The sequence below is a fragment of the Brachycentrus maculatus genome, unplaced genomic scaffold, assembly GCF_059751285.1.
Source record: "Brachycentrus maculatus isolate JH-2025_06_01 unplaced genomic scaffold, ASM5975128v1 h1tg000527l, whole genome shotgun sequence".
Taxonomy (NCBI): domain Eukaryota; kingdom Metazoa; phylum Arthropoda; class Insecta; order Trichoptera; family Brachycentridae; genus Brachycentrus; species Brachycentrus maculatus.
Window position 1 is genome coordinate 971,700 of NW_028281273.1, and position 14,585 is coordinate 986,284.

At 28.3% G+C, this 14,585-nt stretch overlaps 1 protein-coding gene across 1 annotated transcript in view; it reads left to right on the top strand.

Annotated features, from left to right (window-relative positions):
* The first annotated feature begins 1,368 nt into the window (after window positions 1-1,368).
* LOC148301729 (uncharacterized) overlaps window positions 1,369-14,585 on the top strand; it is a 110,832-nt gene continuing 97,615 nt past the window's right edge. Inside the window, exon 1 of the mRNA XM_088272812.1 lies at window positions 1,369-1,675. The gene's annotated coding sequence lies outside the window, so the exon portion shown is untranslated. The remainder of the gene's footprint in view (window positions 1,676-14,585) is intronic.

Consider the following 14,585-nt stretch of genomic DNA (forward strand, 5'->3'; position numbering starts at 1 on the left):
TACTATTTATTGGACATGTAGCACTAATTAGTTTGTTACTTCACGTTTCGATGTTAATGAAAAAAACACTAAGGTATTATTACAGATGGTAGGTTTTTGGACTAAAAAAGTTTTATCTCTTCCCCATCTTCTCCATGTTATTTGAGAAAAATTAGCAAATACGGAAACAGTGGTGTTCCTTATCTCCTGATTTCCTTGGACAAATCGTAACTTTCCCAGGGTTGCTTTAGAAATGATATTCATTAAAATTTTTCAAACGTCAATAGTTCGATTGTTTTGATTTTCTTGTAACTGTTTTGTATTATTTAGCATAAACAAAACTAATTCAGTGCCAAATGCACCATTATGGACAATGAGAGCTGGAAGAAAAAGCTACAATAAACATGATAATAAATAAATTGAGCAACCTTTTTGAAAAAAGGGTTGTCAGTCACAGGTAGAATGGTGAATGTTACACGTTTTTAAAATGATCACTTAAACCAGCCTATGAAAAATCGTAAGTCTTGTAAATACCCAGACATCCATATTTTCTTCATATTTGTCGAGATACCAATATTAATAACTCTTAGTGTATAAAACCTAGATTTGTGAACAAATATTTGACACAGTAAAAAAATTGTTAGTAAAATAACTGCTCAAAATTTAAGAAATAAAAAATAAAAATCACTTTTAAAAGCGTGTCGTAGGATGTTAAATAATTCGGGAAGAATTTTACATATATTTCACAAAGGTCTTTCATAAATTTTAAATAAAAAAACACGAAGCTCAACTATAGATGTTGCCGAGAACTAGCATGTGACAATGGTGTCAGTTAAATGATGTATACAACTTCTAAAATTTGAGTGGTGTGGTTTGGCGACGTGGGTAGAATGATGAATTTTATACGTGATTGAAGTGATCACTTAAACCAGCCTAAGATAAGTCGTAAGCATCGTAAAAACCCAATTTTCATATTCTTCTTTATCTATGTTGAGATATAAAAAATTAAACGCAATGTCATACAACTTTTTGTATAAAGGTGTACAATTTCTTTTTATTATGTGCAAAATGAACACGATATTTCCTGATTGAATTTATATCGTGGCGTTGCGATATAATCTAGAAGGCATTGGGAAACTTTTGCTAAACGGTTTTTAAAAATATTCTGCTATATTTAGAGATCGGTTTAATAACAATTATCAAACAACACCAACGTGTTAATTCTTATCAACCAGCAATTTAATGTGTGGTAAATTAATTTTAATGGCCGATAGACACACAATAAATCAATCGCCTTCGATAATTTCATGAACAACTTTCATTGGCACGCGAATGGGGGTTATTGGCTATCCGCGGGAAATGGGAAAGAGCTATGACTCGGGCATTGTCAGTAGGCGCCGGATCTACACTTGACGCGCATTATTTTATTCCAAAGTTGTAAGTCGCCGTAAAGAGACGTGCGCTCACTGGCGGGAAAATTATCAACGCCGCCTGTCAACTGTTTCGAGCGCGTTCGATTTGACAGCTAGCATTTGCGCGGGAGTAAAAGTGTGTTTCTGTGTAAACTTTTACAAACATTTTCTCATGCTCGCGATTGACAGAAATTAGTGTTTGATTGATAGTTTCAACATGTTTTTATTGTGATTTTGTATCTTTATTCCTGGCAGTCATCGCAGAGAAACAATTATTTTTATCGGTAAGTACCTACTTACCTAGTACATATTTGTGATTAATATACCTGTGACTATAATTACCGTATTATTATTTATGTAAGCCCATCATATTTACATCTAACAAGGCAAAATAGATGTCACTGGAATATAATAAAATTACCATTAACAAAAACCAAAACAAAAAAACATAAATATGACACAAAATAAAGTATTTTGGTGTTTTTGTATTAAGTGGACACTTATTTGCATTTTTTTAAATTTCAAACAGTTATATGCAATATAACATTTGCAATTTTTTTCCAAACTCTAATTTGATTTTGTTTACAGTTATGCCTACCTCACGCATCATTTTTGGATTTTTATTTTTGAATTAGATTTTTTTTAATCAGGAAGGAAAATTATATTCAACATACAATTTTTAAAGGCCTCTTTGTATGTGTAAAAAATAATAATATTGGGATCTTGTAATACCTGAATAAATTTAACGTTTTAGAATTTCTAATATTTTTTAAAAACTTTTTTTTAAAATTATTTTTTAATATATTTTCTGTTCGAAAAAACGCACGTGTCCGGGGAAAATGTTTGTATTGATTTCGTGCATTCGGAATTTCGATTTCGTAAATCTGACGTTGCGGCTAGGCTTATATTGTCATAACAAATATACTGTTATTTACAAGCAAATATTAAGCTTTTAAAATAGGCTTTCTACGTGTGGAAGGAATCCAATCAAAATGGTGATTCATCGGACCAGTTGTAATAAAAATTTACAGCTACTCTGATCACATCTGCAGCTTTGTTGTTTGTGCACATGAAACATGTTATAATTTCAGTTTTTAATTAGAATTTAGCTCGATTTGAATACCGTGGAACCAATACTTGTATACAAGTTTTAATGGAAAAATTCGAGGTAATTATCGGTTATATCATTTTGAAGACAGCATTTCTACCGGAAACTATTTTATATTACCATAATCAACCTTATTTCAAACTTATTAATGTTGTTAAATTGTAATAAATTACGGAAATGTATTTTATGCATTAATGATTTTACTTATTGTGTTTATTTTGTAAAACTGCATATTGAAAGTTTTACGTTTAAAATTCAAAATTAATCAATTACACGACAAAGAAAATAATTAAAGTTTTAATCAAATTTAATTTTGAATATATTTGAAGTATTACATTGACATAAAATCTGTCGTAAATAAACATTTATTATTTCGTATGCATGTTTTTATTTATCATCATCAAATTCAAGAGTTGGAAATTTACAGAAAAAAAAGTTACCTATTTTTCTCTGGATATTAATAGACAACGTTTGTCAAAAACTAATCTTTGAACATTTTCTACGACACAGGATTTTCCAGTCAAGAATGCATAGAAAATTCGATTGTGTTTAGTTCCAGGTACAAAATTAATGTAAGTGATTTTTACTCTGATATATATTTGATTTTACACTGAACAGGTACCTGAAGCGCGAGGTTCATAATTTTTCCATCAGATTTTCAAAGATCAAGATAAAACTGTTATTATAAACAATTCTGTGCGCTATGCACCATTGGGTTTGAGTAAGGGTTAATGAGAGAGTAAAATATATGTGTATATGTTGTTTTTACAGTCATATATGATTTATATACATATGACTGTAAAAACAGTCGGGTTCTGATTTAATGACGACAGTCAACTGTACGGCTTCTCCTGATGAGATTTACGTGATTTCCTCCCAGCAATGAGCAATTCGTGATAGGCTCAGAAATTCGTGATAGGCCCACACTAGATCCCCCCTGTTCCCAACACAGATTAAAATAAAAAAATATTTATGCTACAAGAAACAAAAATCCACTTAATGATCCATAAACTTTAGTTATTGACATCTCATCAAAGAAGAAGATGATGATGGCAGTCTGGGCATTTAAGGGGCTGACGACCGTCATAGGCTGGTTTAAGTGATCACTTTGTTAGTGTAACATTCACCAATTCTACCCATTATTGACAACCACACTACTCAACTTCTTGGAAGTTCTATATATATGAACCAATTTTTAAACATTGTTCTTGAATCACTAGAACTTCACTAGAGACATCTATTGGTGAGATGCCTCGTAAATGCCCATGCTTATATATTTTTGTTCATCTTTGATGAGATGTCAAAAAATTATGTGAATATAACTCCTGTAATTGGAGATAATCCAGATTTTGTGAACAAGTATTTGGACACACTCAAAATGTTGTATCTAATAAATAAACCTTGTACAAAATAAGCAAGGTAAATTATAAATGCAACTCTCATCCAAAAAAAGCCGGGTTCTGAAATGTATTTTTTTTAAACCAAAGTCACTTTAGAAAAGAAATTTATGAATCAGATTTTTCTTTATTTTTGTAAAGGTACATAGCGTGATGGTGATTTTGGTATAGCGTGTAGTAATGTGCTTTGTTATGAATTGTATCTCCAGTCATGTTCACGGACCATAACATAGTCAGTCACTTAGACAATTGTGTCTAAAGTCTAAATATAATCTTAGATAACATCTTAATTGGTCGCGGATAGCGCACTTACAAAGCCCGATCATTAATAATGAAATATTACTTAACTTATAAATCAAATTATTTTAATTATACTTATTATAAGCCAAATTAAACAAGCGACCGAGATTTTGAAATTTTTGATGAAACAATTTTTTGCTTCCTGATTTCTCATTTCATCGGCACCAATATTGGATACTCAATGATAGGTAAATACATACGTACAACATAAATGGTGTTGAATTAAATTAAATTCTGTATTTCATCTACATTGCAGTGTAGTGACAGAAAATTAAAGAATAGTTTCAGTGATAATTTAGTAATATATATATATTTATATACACATATATATATATATACATATATATATATATATATATATATATATATATATATATATATATATATATATATATATATATATATATATATATATATATATATATATATATATATATATATATATATATATATATATATATATATATATATATATATATATATATATATATATATATATATATATATATATATATATATATATATATATATATATATATATATATATATATATATATATACACAAACACGCATACACACACACACACACACACACACACACATATATGATATAAACATATAATTGGTGTCCCGATTGAGGATAGCACCGTAAGCTTAAATTTTTAAAAATCTATATCGATAAAAATTACAACTAACGTTTAATTAAAAGTTTAAAAATAAAAATGATAAAACGTATTTAAAAAATATAAAGCCACTTATTGAACTGTTAACCATGCAACAGATTTTTTTTTTCATATCAGTTTTTTCTCCGTTTGAAAAATATTTCGTATATTAAAAAAAAAAAAAATTCCTTTTCTTCAAAATGCAAAAACAACAATTTCTGCCCTGTAGCGGGTAAATATTAAGTTAGAAATATGCCACTTTTGCTGGGATATAGTACATTTTCTGGGAATCCCGAAAACATGCACAACTGAAAATTGACGATTTTTGATTTACAACGTTTGTTGAAAGGAGTGAACGATTTGTGCTTAATAAGATCTAAGAGTTTGACATGAAAAAGCTTCTTGAATAACTCCTACCTTGTCTTACTGTATTCTGGTATTTTAAAAAAATATTCTTATTATTATTGACATTAATTTGAAAAAGTTCCGATGCATTTAATTTTATAGCTCGACCATGGGTTAATATAATTCAAACAAGTTTAAATGAAAAAAAAAAACATTTTAAACGTCTCAAATGAATGAACAGTTATTGCTTTTTATGGGTATCATTTTTTTATAAAGTATTTTTCGTTGTTGTATTTTTAAAATGCATGCAAAAAATGAACTCTGCAAAATTATTATACGGTAGAAACGGGTTTAACCGTTGAGAATAAATCAATCCAATAATACGAAAACTGCCTATTTTTAAGAATTGTTTTTGTTTCATAAAAATTCCCTTTTTTCACTGTATCCATATTTTTTATGCTTTAGGCGTATATTGTTACTCTTTAAATACGTATATAGCTAAATTTAACATATTATACAATCATTATTGCAATTGTTGATAGCTAGTATTGTAAAATGTTACCATAGCAGTATTTCTTAATTCTTTACACTTTACAGTGTAGTAGTAAATGTTTTTGTTTAACGTGATAGAGGTTCCGGGTTCATTTCCCGGGATGGTTGAAATAAATATAAGTGATTTTTCACTGTAATATTTATTCAACCCTGGACAGTTACCTGAAATGGAAGACTGATCACCATATCATGTTATTAACGATCAAGACGATACTAGATCAATACGATGAAGTGCCCGATGCATCATTTTATTTTATTTAAACCATTATCCACACCCTATGGTACATAGGGCACTGCATTTTATAAAAGCAGTGTTACCTTGATCGTTAACACAAGAAGGAAAGGAGATCATCCCTCCGCTTCAGGTACCAGTCCAGGGTAATATTAAATAAATATTAGAGTGAAAAAATCACATTTATTTATTTGATCCCTCCTGGGAATCGACCCGAGACCTTTAGTATGGTAGCCCAGCGTGCTGACCATTACACTACGGAGGCGAACCATGCATCATTAGGTGCGGATAATTCAAGGCTGTTTAATTAAAAAATATTTGATGACGAGAATATTGATTTACGAAAATTGATAATAACTCCTATGAGATCTTTAACACAAGTTTATTTTGTACCAAGTGTATAATTTGAAAAAGTTTTTTTGTGTTCATATGTAAGTTTTATATTTTACCAAATGTGCATTTTCATAAACACACATGTATATATGTACATACACAAATATACATGCTTATGTATGGAAGTGTGAACGGTACATAATAATGTATGAATTTACATATTTTCTAAGCGATACATAGTATGACTCCATTGTTATTGAAGAGCTGGAAGAAAGAAATATCGATAAACTCATACTTTTATGACTTTGGTTATCGACTATGCGATCATTATAAGGTATTATCTTTTTCTACATGGATGAATATGATATAAAATTTAATTGTAAAAAACTTTTATACTATTTACATTATAAAACATCTGTCGGATTTTTCAGTTGTTATTATATTACATATTTTTATTTATACAAAAGATTCTTTAAAAAAATATTTTACTAATTTCGGCATCTATTCGTGTATCCGCCCCCATAGTGTTATGGTCACCAGAGCTCCTGGGTTCGATTCCCAGGTAGGTAGGTAGGTAGTATGATGTTTTTTTTTCACTCTAATATTTATTTTATATTACACTAAACTGGTACCTGAAGCGAATGACTTATCACCTTTCCTTCATGTGTTAACGATCAAGATAACACTGCGTTTATATGATGCAGTGCCCTATGCACCATTGGGATGTGGATAAGGGTTTGTAGAAGATACATGTGTGATTGGCGAGAGCAATTATTGTTTTATCGATTTGGCGTTGTCATTATTTTATTTATTGATTTGGCGTTTAATTTGAAGAACTAAATTTTAATTTATGTATTGATTTTTAAATCAAACACAGTTTATTTGAGTCTACTTAATTGTATTTTATTGTTAAAAAACACATTAAAATTAATATTGTAACAATTGTTTCGCCTATTTATGGCATTTTCAAACGAATATCTTTGAATATGCCATAATTAGGCGAAACAATTGTCACAATATTAAGTTTTATGTGTTTTTTTAACAATAAAATACAACTCAGTAGGCTCAAAAATCTGTGATTGATTTAAAAATTAATACATATGTATATAGTTTCGTTATTAAGTGGATATGATGTATTATAATATCAAATATGAAATAAACGTATCAGTTCACACGTATCGTTGACAGGCGAGGAAACGACTGAATGAATAAAATGATGTGTTATATTTTTTAAGCTTTTAAATAAACTATAGTATTTTTCCCATGATTTACTGCGTAAGATTAAAAAAGTTTTATTCACCTATGAAATAATTCAAGTTACTCAGTATGTGGTACATTATTGCATGTTAACACAAGCCGTGAGGGGGTATCAAGTAACACAGTTCTCAGCGTTGTTTTATTGCACTTAATAGTTTTTATAGTCACATTCAACATTTAAACGAACTCTGTGATGGTAGGAAACAACTGTCGTTCTTTCGATTATTTCATTTACTTGAGATATAGAAAAATTAATTGAACAATTTCAATTTCAAAACACATTTTTTTAAAAATGCTGTCAGTATATACAAAAGATTATATTTAATAAATAGAGCTTATTAAATAGAACATTTGGTGACCAAATAAATTTAAAAAAGACGATTGACCTAATTTTGAATATTTTATTTATTTGAGATATTTCTGAAATAATTTTAAAATTCAAAACTTATTTTTTTAATTTATAGAAGTAACTAAATAGAGTATTTAAAAAAATAATAAAATTTAAAAAGAGACAATGTATCTAATTTTGGCTATTACGTTTATTTGAATTTTTTTCATTTATTTAAAAAAAAAATCTAATTTTGCAATAAATCTTTCATATATTCGCATGTATTTAATATGTTACCTTGTTTTTAATCGCGTAGAACAAAATGTCAAATTTTGCATTCTGAATTATTCAAACAAGAATGCTAAAAAAATTTGGCCAATGCATACAAAACACCCATCTATTACAATTATTTAGAAATTTTCCAGATTAAATGGCATTTCGTTATTTTGAACGAATTTTGGCCTTGGCATATAGATAGCATTTCTATTTGATAAGCTCGAATTTGACATTTCTATAAAACCGACATGTTTGTTCAACATGATACTAAGTGTAAAAACCATCTTAAAATTGTCAGGGTTAACTACTTCGAATTAAGATGTTAGGCAGTCTACAGTTTCAATACAATTCCAATACATGGAATTTATGAAAAACTAAAGAAAATAATGACGGGTTCATACTTTAACCGTTAGACTGCTGAAAATCTATATATCGACTCTGGTATACTGGTATACTTTGCCAAAGGCGCAGAGGTCGATAAACCGACGATGAAGCTACAAATAAAATAAAAATGAATATAAATAAATCATAGGTAAAATAAACATGAACGGACAGTAGCGTATTTTGGCAGTCGAGCTGGCAGGTTGTATCGCAGCGTGCGCGTTAAGTTCCAATTCGTAAAAAATATTCAGAAATAAGCAAATTTAACTTATTTTCAGTGAAAACTATTTTTAGGGAAAACTTGTTATCGCACTAAATAAAAAATTAACCATTTTTGTAAGAAAGTCTTCAACAATTTAGACATATTTATAAAAATAAATACAAGCATTAATACGTTTAATCTACTTTGCTTTATTAATATACCACCACCGACATTTGATTACTCGATTTTAAAACCTCCCTATACTAAAATCTTGTAAGGGAAGACAACCAATCGTTCTCGTTTCGTGAAGTCATAATTTAAATTAGTTACAATACAAGCATAATTAATGCTACCGGATTCAAAATTTTATAATTTAAATGGGTTAAATCAACTAACACATGGCAATAAATTAGTGTAATATCACGAGTCATGCATCTCTATATTAATATTCGTTTAATTGTCTGACTAATCATAACATCTAAAGTCAATATTTGACAACATGTTATTATATTGTAATAAATAATTTTACGAAAAAAAGGTATTGTGGATAAGCGAGATGAGCACATATGCCTGCCATTTGTTTATATGTTTTTATTCAAACATTAAGCTCTAATTAGTATAACTAACACAGAAATCTGTAAACAAATTTTTTTCATCCAAACATGGTATCTCATACTTTTGAGTTGATTGATATAAACACTAGTGTCAAGATTTACAGATGTTCTCATCACCCGTGCATGAGAACATCTGTAGTTCTCAAAACTAGCGGTGTTTACATTAATAAACTCCAAAGTACTCTTACACAAGTGATTATTTTAATTTTAATTAAATCACCGTGTTATTCCGCAAAATAAATGCTATATCAACAAATAATATATTATTTCAAATAAAATAAATTCTACTGTAAATAACAATTTAAACTTTGTAGTAAACACATTATATACTCAGTATTATAAATTATGAATGTAATAAATTGTGTCGGGTTGTCGTCCCGTGGTTAGGGTCGCGGACTCTTGAGTCAGAGTTTCTCGGTTCGAACCCACTCTTCCACAATTTGATACCTATTTCTAATAATGAGCCGCTTACGCTCACATAAATAGTATGAAATTGAAATATTTGTGTAAAAAATAAAAAGACAAATATTTATCTTTTTATTTTAAATCCATTTTTTTAGGGTACAATGCTCCAACAAACGCTTAAAATTATAACTGGCTAGTGTGGTTATTTAAATGATTTAGGGTGTTTTCAATTTTATGTTTTATTTAAATTAAAATTGATGTTTAATATTTATATGTAAATAATAAAAACACACATATTTCTCTTTTCTTAAAAAAATAAAGAAATTATAAAATCCATATGTACGAGTATATATTGTACATATCCTACCTTTATTCTATACAGGATTAGTATTATTACTCTACTATCAAGTGTCAAGTACAAATAATACAACAATCAGTTCAGTGTTCTTTTATTCAGTTTCTTATATGTTCTTCACGTGTTTTTTACTTAAGAATTATATTCGTGCCTGATATTCAATTGTTTTGGATCATATTGGTATTGTAAGCACTGGATCGATATTCTCCTGTTATTATTATCAAAGTTTTATCGAGATAAATTGATAATTATAGACCAACATGTATCAATTAATTAATACAGCATTTTGCAATAAAACTAAAACAATGTTTCTTACTGGAAGTATTTTTTACTGATCGATATTTTGCTGTAGTGTATGATAATTTTTTGGCTTAACTTAATAAAGAGAATATTAATATAAAATCATTACAAAAATAAGGCCACTATCCTCGTTTAAAAAATGACTTTTATTTTTTTTTTAAATTAATTAATTAAAAAAAACTCTTTTAAGTAAATTCGTACATTAGAAAATATTTAAAATAGTAGGTTGATCAAACATCGACTTAGTCTTTGTATTTCTACATATAATTAAATGTGATTTTACATAGTTAGTATATCATCCAAAAAATAAATATAGCTTTATTAAATATCTTAGTTATTTAATTATTAATAATATTTTATTTCAAATGCAATAAATGATACTAGAGCTTATCTTACACTCAAAATATAAACAAGCTATACAAACATGCTTACAATGTAAAGCACAGTATTTATAGTTTTCGAAAAATGATTTACAATGTATGGTAAAAAAGTGTGCTTAAATGTTTATAATTTTTATAAAGAAACATATTTCGTTCTTTTATTTCTCATTAAAAAAAGTAAACTTATTGTATAAAATAAAAGCATAATCTCTTAATGCGGATAAAAAAATTAATTAAGATTTTGCTATTTATTTACGGTATTTTAATTTATGATTTAATTACAAAAAATCAATGCTGATATCGCACCAAACCCATGATTTTATACCTGTTTTTATTTTTATTATTTCATCCTTGGTATATTGACGGATGATGATAAAAAACCTTATTTAATTATAATATTAAAATCAAGTATAAATTAAGTTGAACCTGCAAGAAGAAAATAAAAATATCATGCAGGTAACGCGATCTTTTCAATTGGATTTCGTGAACAGATCTCTTGGTTCTATTTACAACCGTGTGAAACATTTGGGGTCAAAAGTCAGAAGTTTGTCAAATTGAATCTCTTTTGTTTTCTGATTTCCTGGTACTACTACTGACACCGAGTGACAATTTTAACCCGTTCAACAGTGTTGGGAACTTGTTGTACAACAAAATTAAATTTTAAAAAGTTAATTCCAATTAATAATTTCAAATCCTCGCATATTCTTTTATTCTTTTCTATTATTTTTTTAAATTTTCTATATTTTTCTTGAGTGAAATATTTATATTATTTTTTGACAAGAAAACTTTGAAGATGAACAAGAATATGGAAGTCTGGGCATTTACGAGGCTAACGACCAGCATAGGCTGGTTCTATATATGCAAATGAACCAATTTCGAAACATTGTCCTTGAATTACTAGAACTTCACTAGAGACATCTATTGGTGAGATGAAAAGAAACTTTATATTGAGCAGAAACTCATGTAGATAAGATGTCAAAAAATAATATAAAAATAACTCATATGATTCCAACATAACAAATTGTAAAATTTCTGAGATACTTAAATTTATTGTCATTGTTTCCCAATGATAGTTGTTCAATCATCGGTAGAATAATAGTAAACGGTACACAGATAATGAAGGAATCGCTTAAACTTACCAGTGACAGGTCCTAGGCCCTATGAATGACAATTTTGCCATATTTTCATCTCAACAAAACAACTTATTCCTCTATCGTGAAATCAATAAAAAACTTATGAACAATCCTCTGTGGAGTAAAATCAAGTATTTTTATAGAAATGTATGAACGCACTCAAATTTTGCAAATACATAAAACATAATACTTCAATTAAAACATCTCAATATCAAATATTCGGACGTATTCAAAACCATACATATTCAGAGAATAAGACATGTGCATAAATTCAGATATGGTAACGATGGAGTTGGCTATGATTTTTATTTAAAAGAATTTTTGTTAGTAAAAAAATATATTCAAACGCACATGCGTACTTCGGATTCAATTTAAAATATTTTTCCCATTGCTTGTTTTATAAATTGATAGTTGCGATTGCGGTTAAAAACAGTGTATTTTATGTAAAAATAGGTATAAAAACGAATTCGTTGTGTCTAAGTTTCAAAGCAATCGGTGTTATTAATAACTTTAGGAGATTTAAGATATTAAACAAACGATTTTCATTTATTTTTATAATTAATCTACGTGTTATTGGAAAAATATGGTCTGGCTACTTTCTTACCGATAAGTTAAAAAAATATTTTCTGTTAAAAGAAAGTCGTAATACAGTTTGTGGTTTTGGAGAATCAGACGCCCGAGTTCGATGTCTGTCAAACTAGTGCTCAAATTTATAATTATATGTTATTAAGTGCAAAATGAAATTCAAAACTTGGAGATAGTGGATGGGCGGGTATATCTAGCGGCAAAATCTTTGCTAGACACTACTCTTTTTCAATCAATAAAGGTTTTTTTGGAATAAAGTTAAGAGGAGAGTCGAAATATCGCAAAACTTAAGTGCGTTTTTAAGGAGAAAAATATTTGTGTACAATCTCCACCTCTGGTGAATATTTCGCTTGGTAAATACCACTACTTCTTTAAGTCTTTTGGAACACGCGTTTCGATGCATTCCGCATAATTTTCAAATCCCGTATGTGGAATGTATCGAAACACGTGTCAATAGGTTTTAATAAATAGTGGTATTGACTATAATTACATCAAATAGGCTGTCAAATTTATTAAAAGCATTACATATTTAAAGATTTGGCGTTTAATTTGTAGAACTCCATTTTAATTTATATATTAAATATTAAAATCAAAATATTACTGCACATATATCAATTACAATAATAATAAATTTAGATCATTTGTAAAGCGCCATTTTCGTAAAATACTACCTCAAGGGTGCCTCGCTGTGAATTAATTGGGGAAAAAAACATGGTGGAAATGATTAAGCTAACAAATGTGTTTTTAATTTTTTTTCTAAAGATCATCTCAACTATTCCTACAATACCTAGAATTGTATAGCTTTATAAGGACTCTCAGTCCATTTAATCTTCACATTAGTTTAAAAATGCCATAACAAGGCGAAACAATTGTCACAAATTTTATTTTTATGTTATTTTAATAGTAAAATATACAATTAAAATGTAATTTTGTTTTAAAATCACTCGGTTTCATCAGTATTGATAAAGAAGCGGTTAGCTTCGAAACCGGTAGACATTATAATGAAGTTAAAATAAAATATTTATAGCGATTTTAAAACAAAGTTGCATTTTAATTATGAAATGAAAATAAAAATTAGAGTAAAATATATTTTAACAGACTCTAAAAATCAGTGTTTGATTTTAACGTTTAATATATAACGGCAAAATCTTCAAATTTATTTTATGTACAAAATACTCTCCTCTTAAACTGCAAAATATTGTATCTTGCAACAATCTCTGTAAAATACTGCTTTTTATAATCAATTGATTATTTTTTTAAACGAATTTAACGGATGAAGTAATATATCCTGTTTTATTACCTGTTTCAGACGTTTCAAGATTGTATCACGCCTTTTTTCAGGAGTGTGTCTAAGATAAACGTCTTCACAATATTATCTCCTAAATAAAACTGTTACCATCTGCGGTCAAAACACTAGATTATAAATTTAACGGTTCGAGGTCCGCGTGTATGGAATAACGCAAGTTGCAGGAAAGCCATTACGAGATTAACACGTTACATGCGGTAATCATTTCTGTACTGACAACTTGAATGATATTCTGCATACCAGAGATGCATCAACATATATCGATACATCTATTATTTCGTAGACTAATTGACTTGCACTTCCCGTATGTAAATAATTCTTCTTCAATGATTTATTTACAGTTTTTTAGTTGGGAATTGCGTTTATTATTTACCTTGGTTATTATGTACAATATTTGTAGACATTAAGTGGATTTTTGTTTCTTCTAACTAAATAAATATGATTTTATTTAAATTTATTGTTTCGAAGACTAATTGACTTGCTCTTTCGGTATGTAAATTATTGGTCTTCAATGATTTATTTAGTTTTTTTTAAAGATGGGAATTTCATTTATTTTTTACCTTTCTTATTAAGTAAATGTTTTTCGATCATTAAGTGGTTTTAAGTGGAAATAAATATTTTTTTATGTAAATCTGTGTTGGAAACAGGAGGGATAATCTAGAGTGGGCTAATCAGGAACTTCTCAGCATTTGCTCGTTCCTGGGAAGAAACCACGTGATTCATTCATTCAAACCCTTATCCGC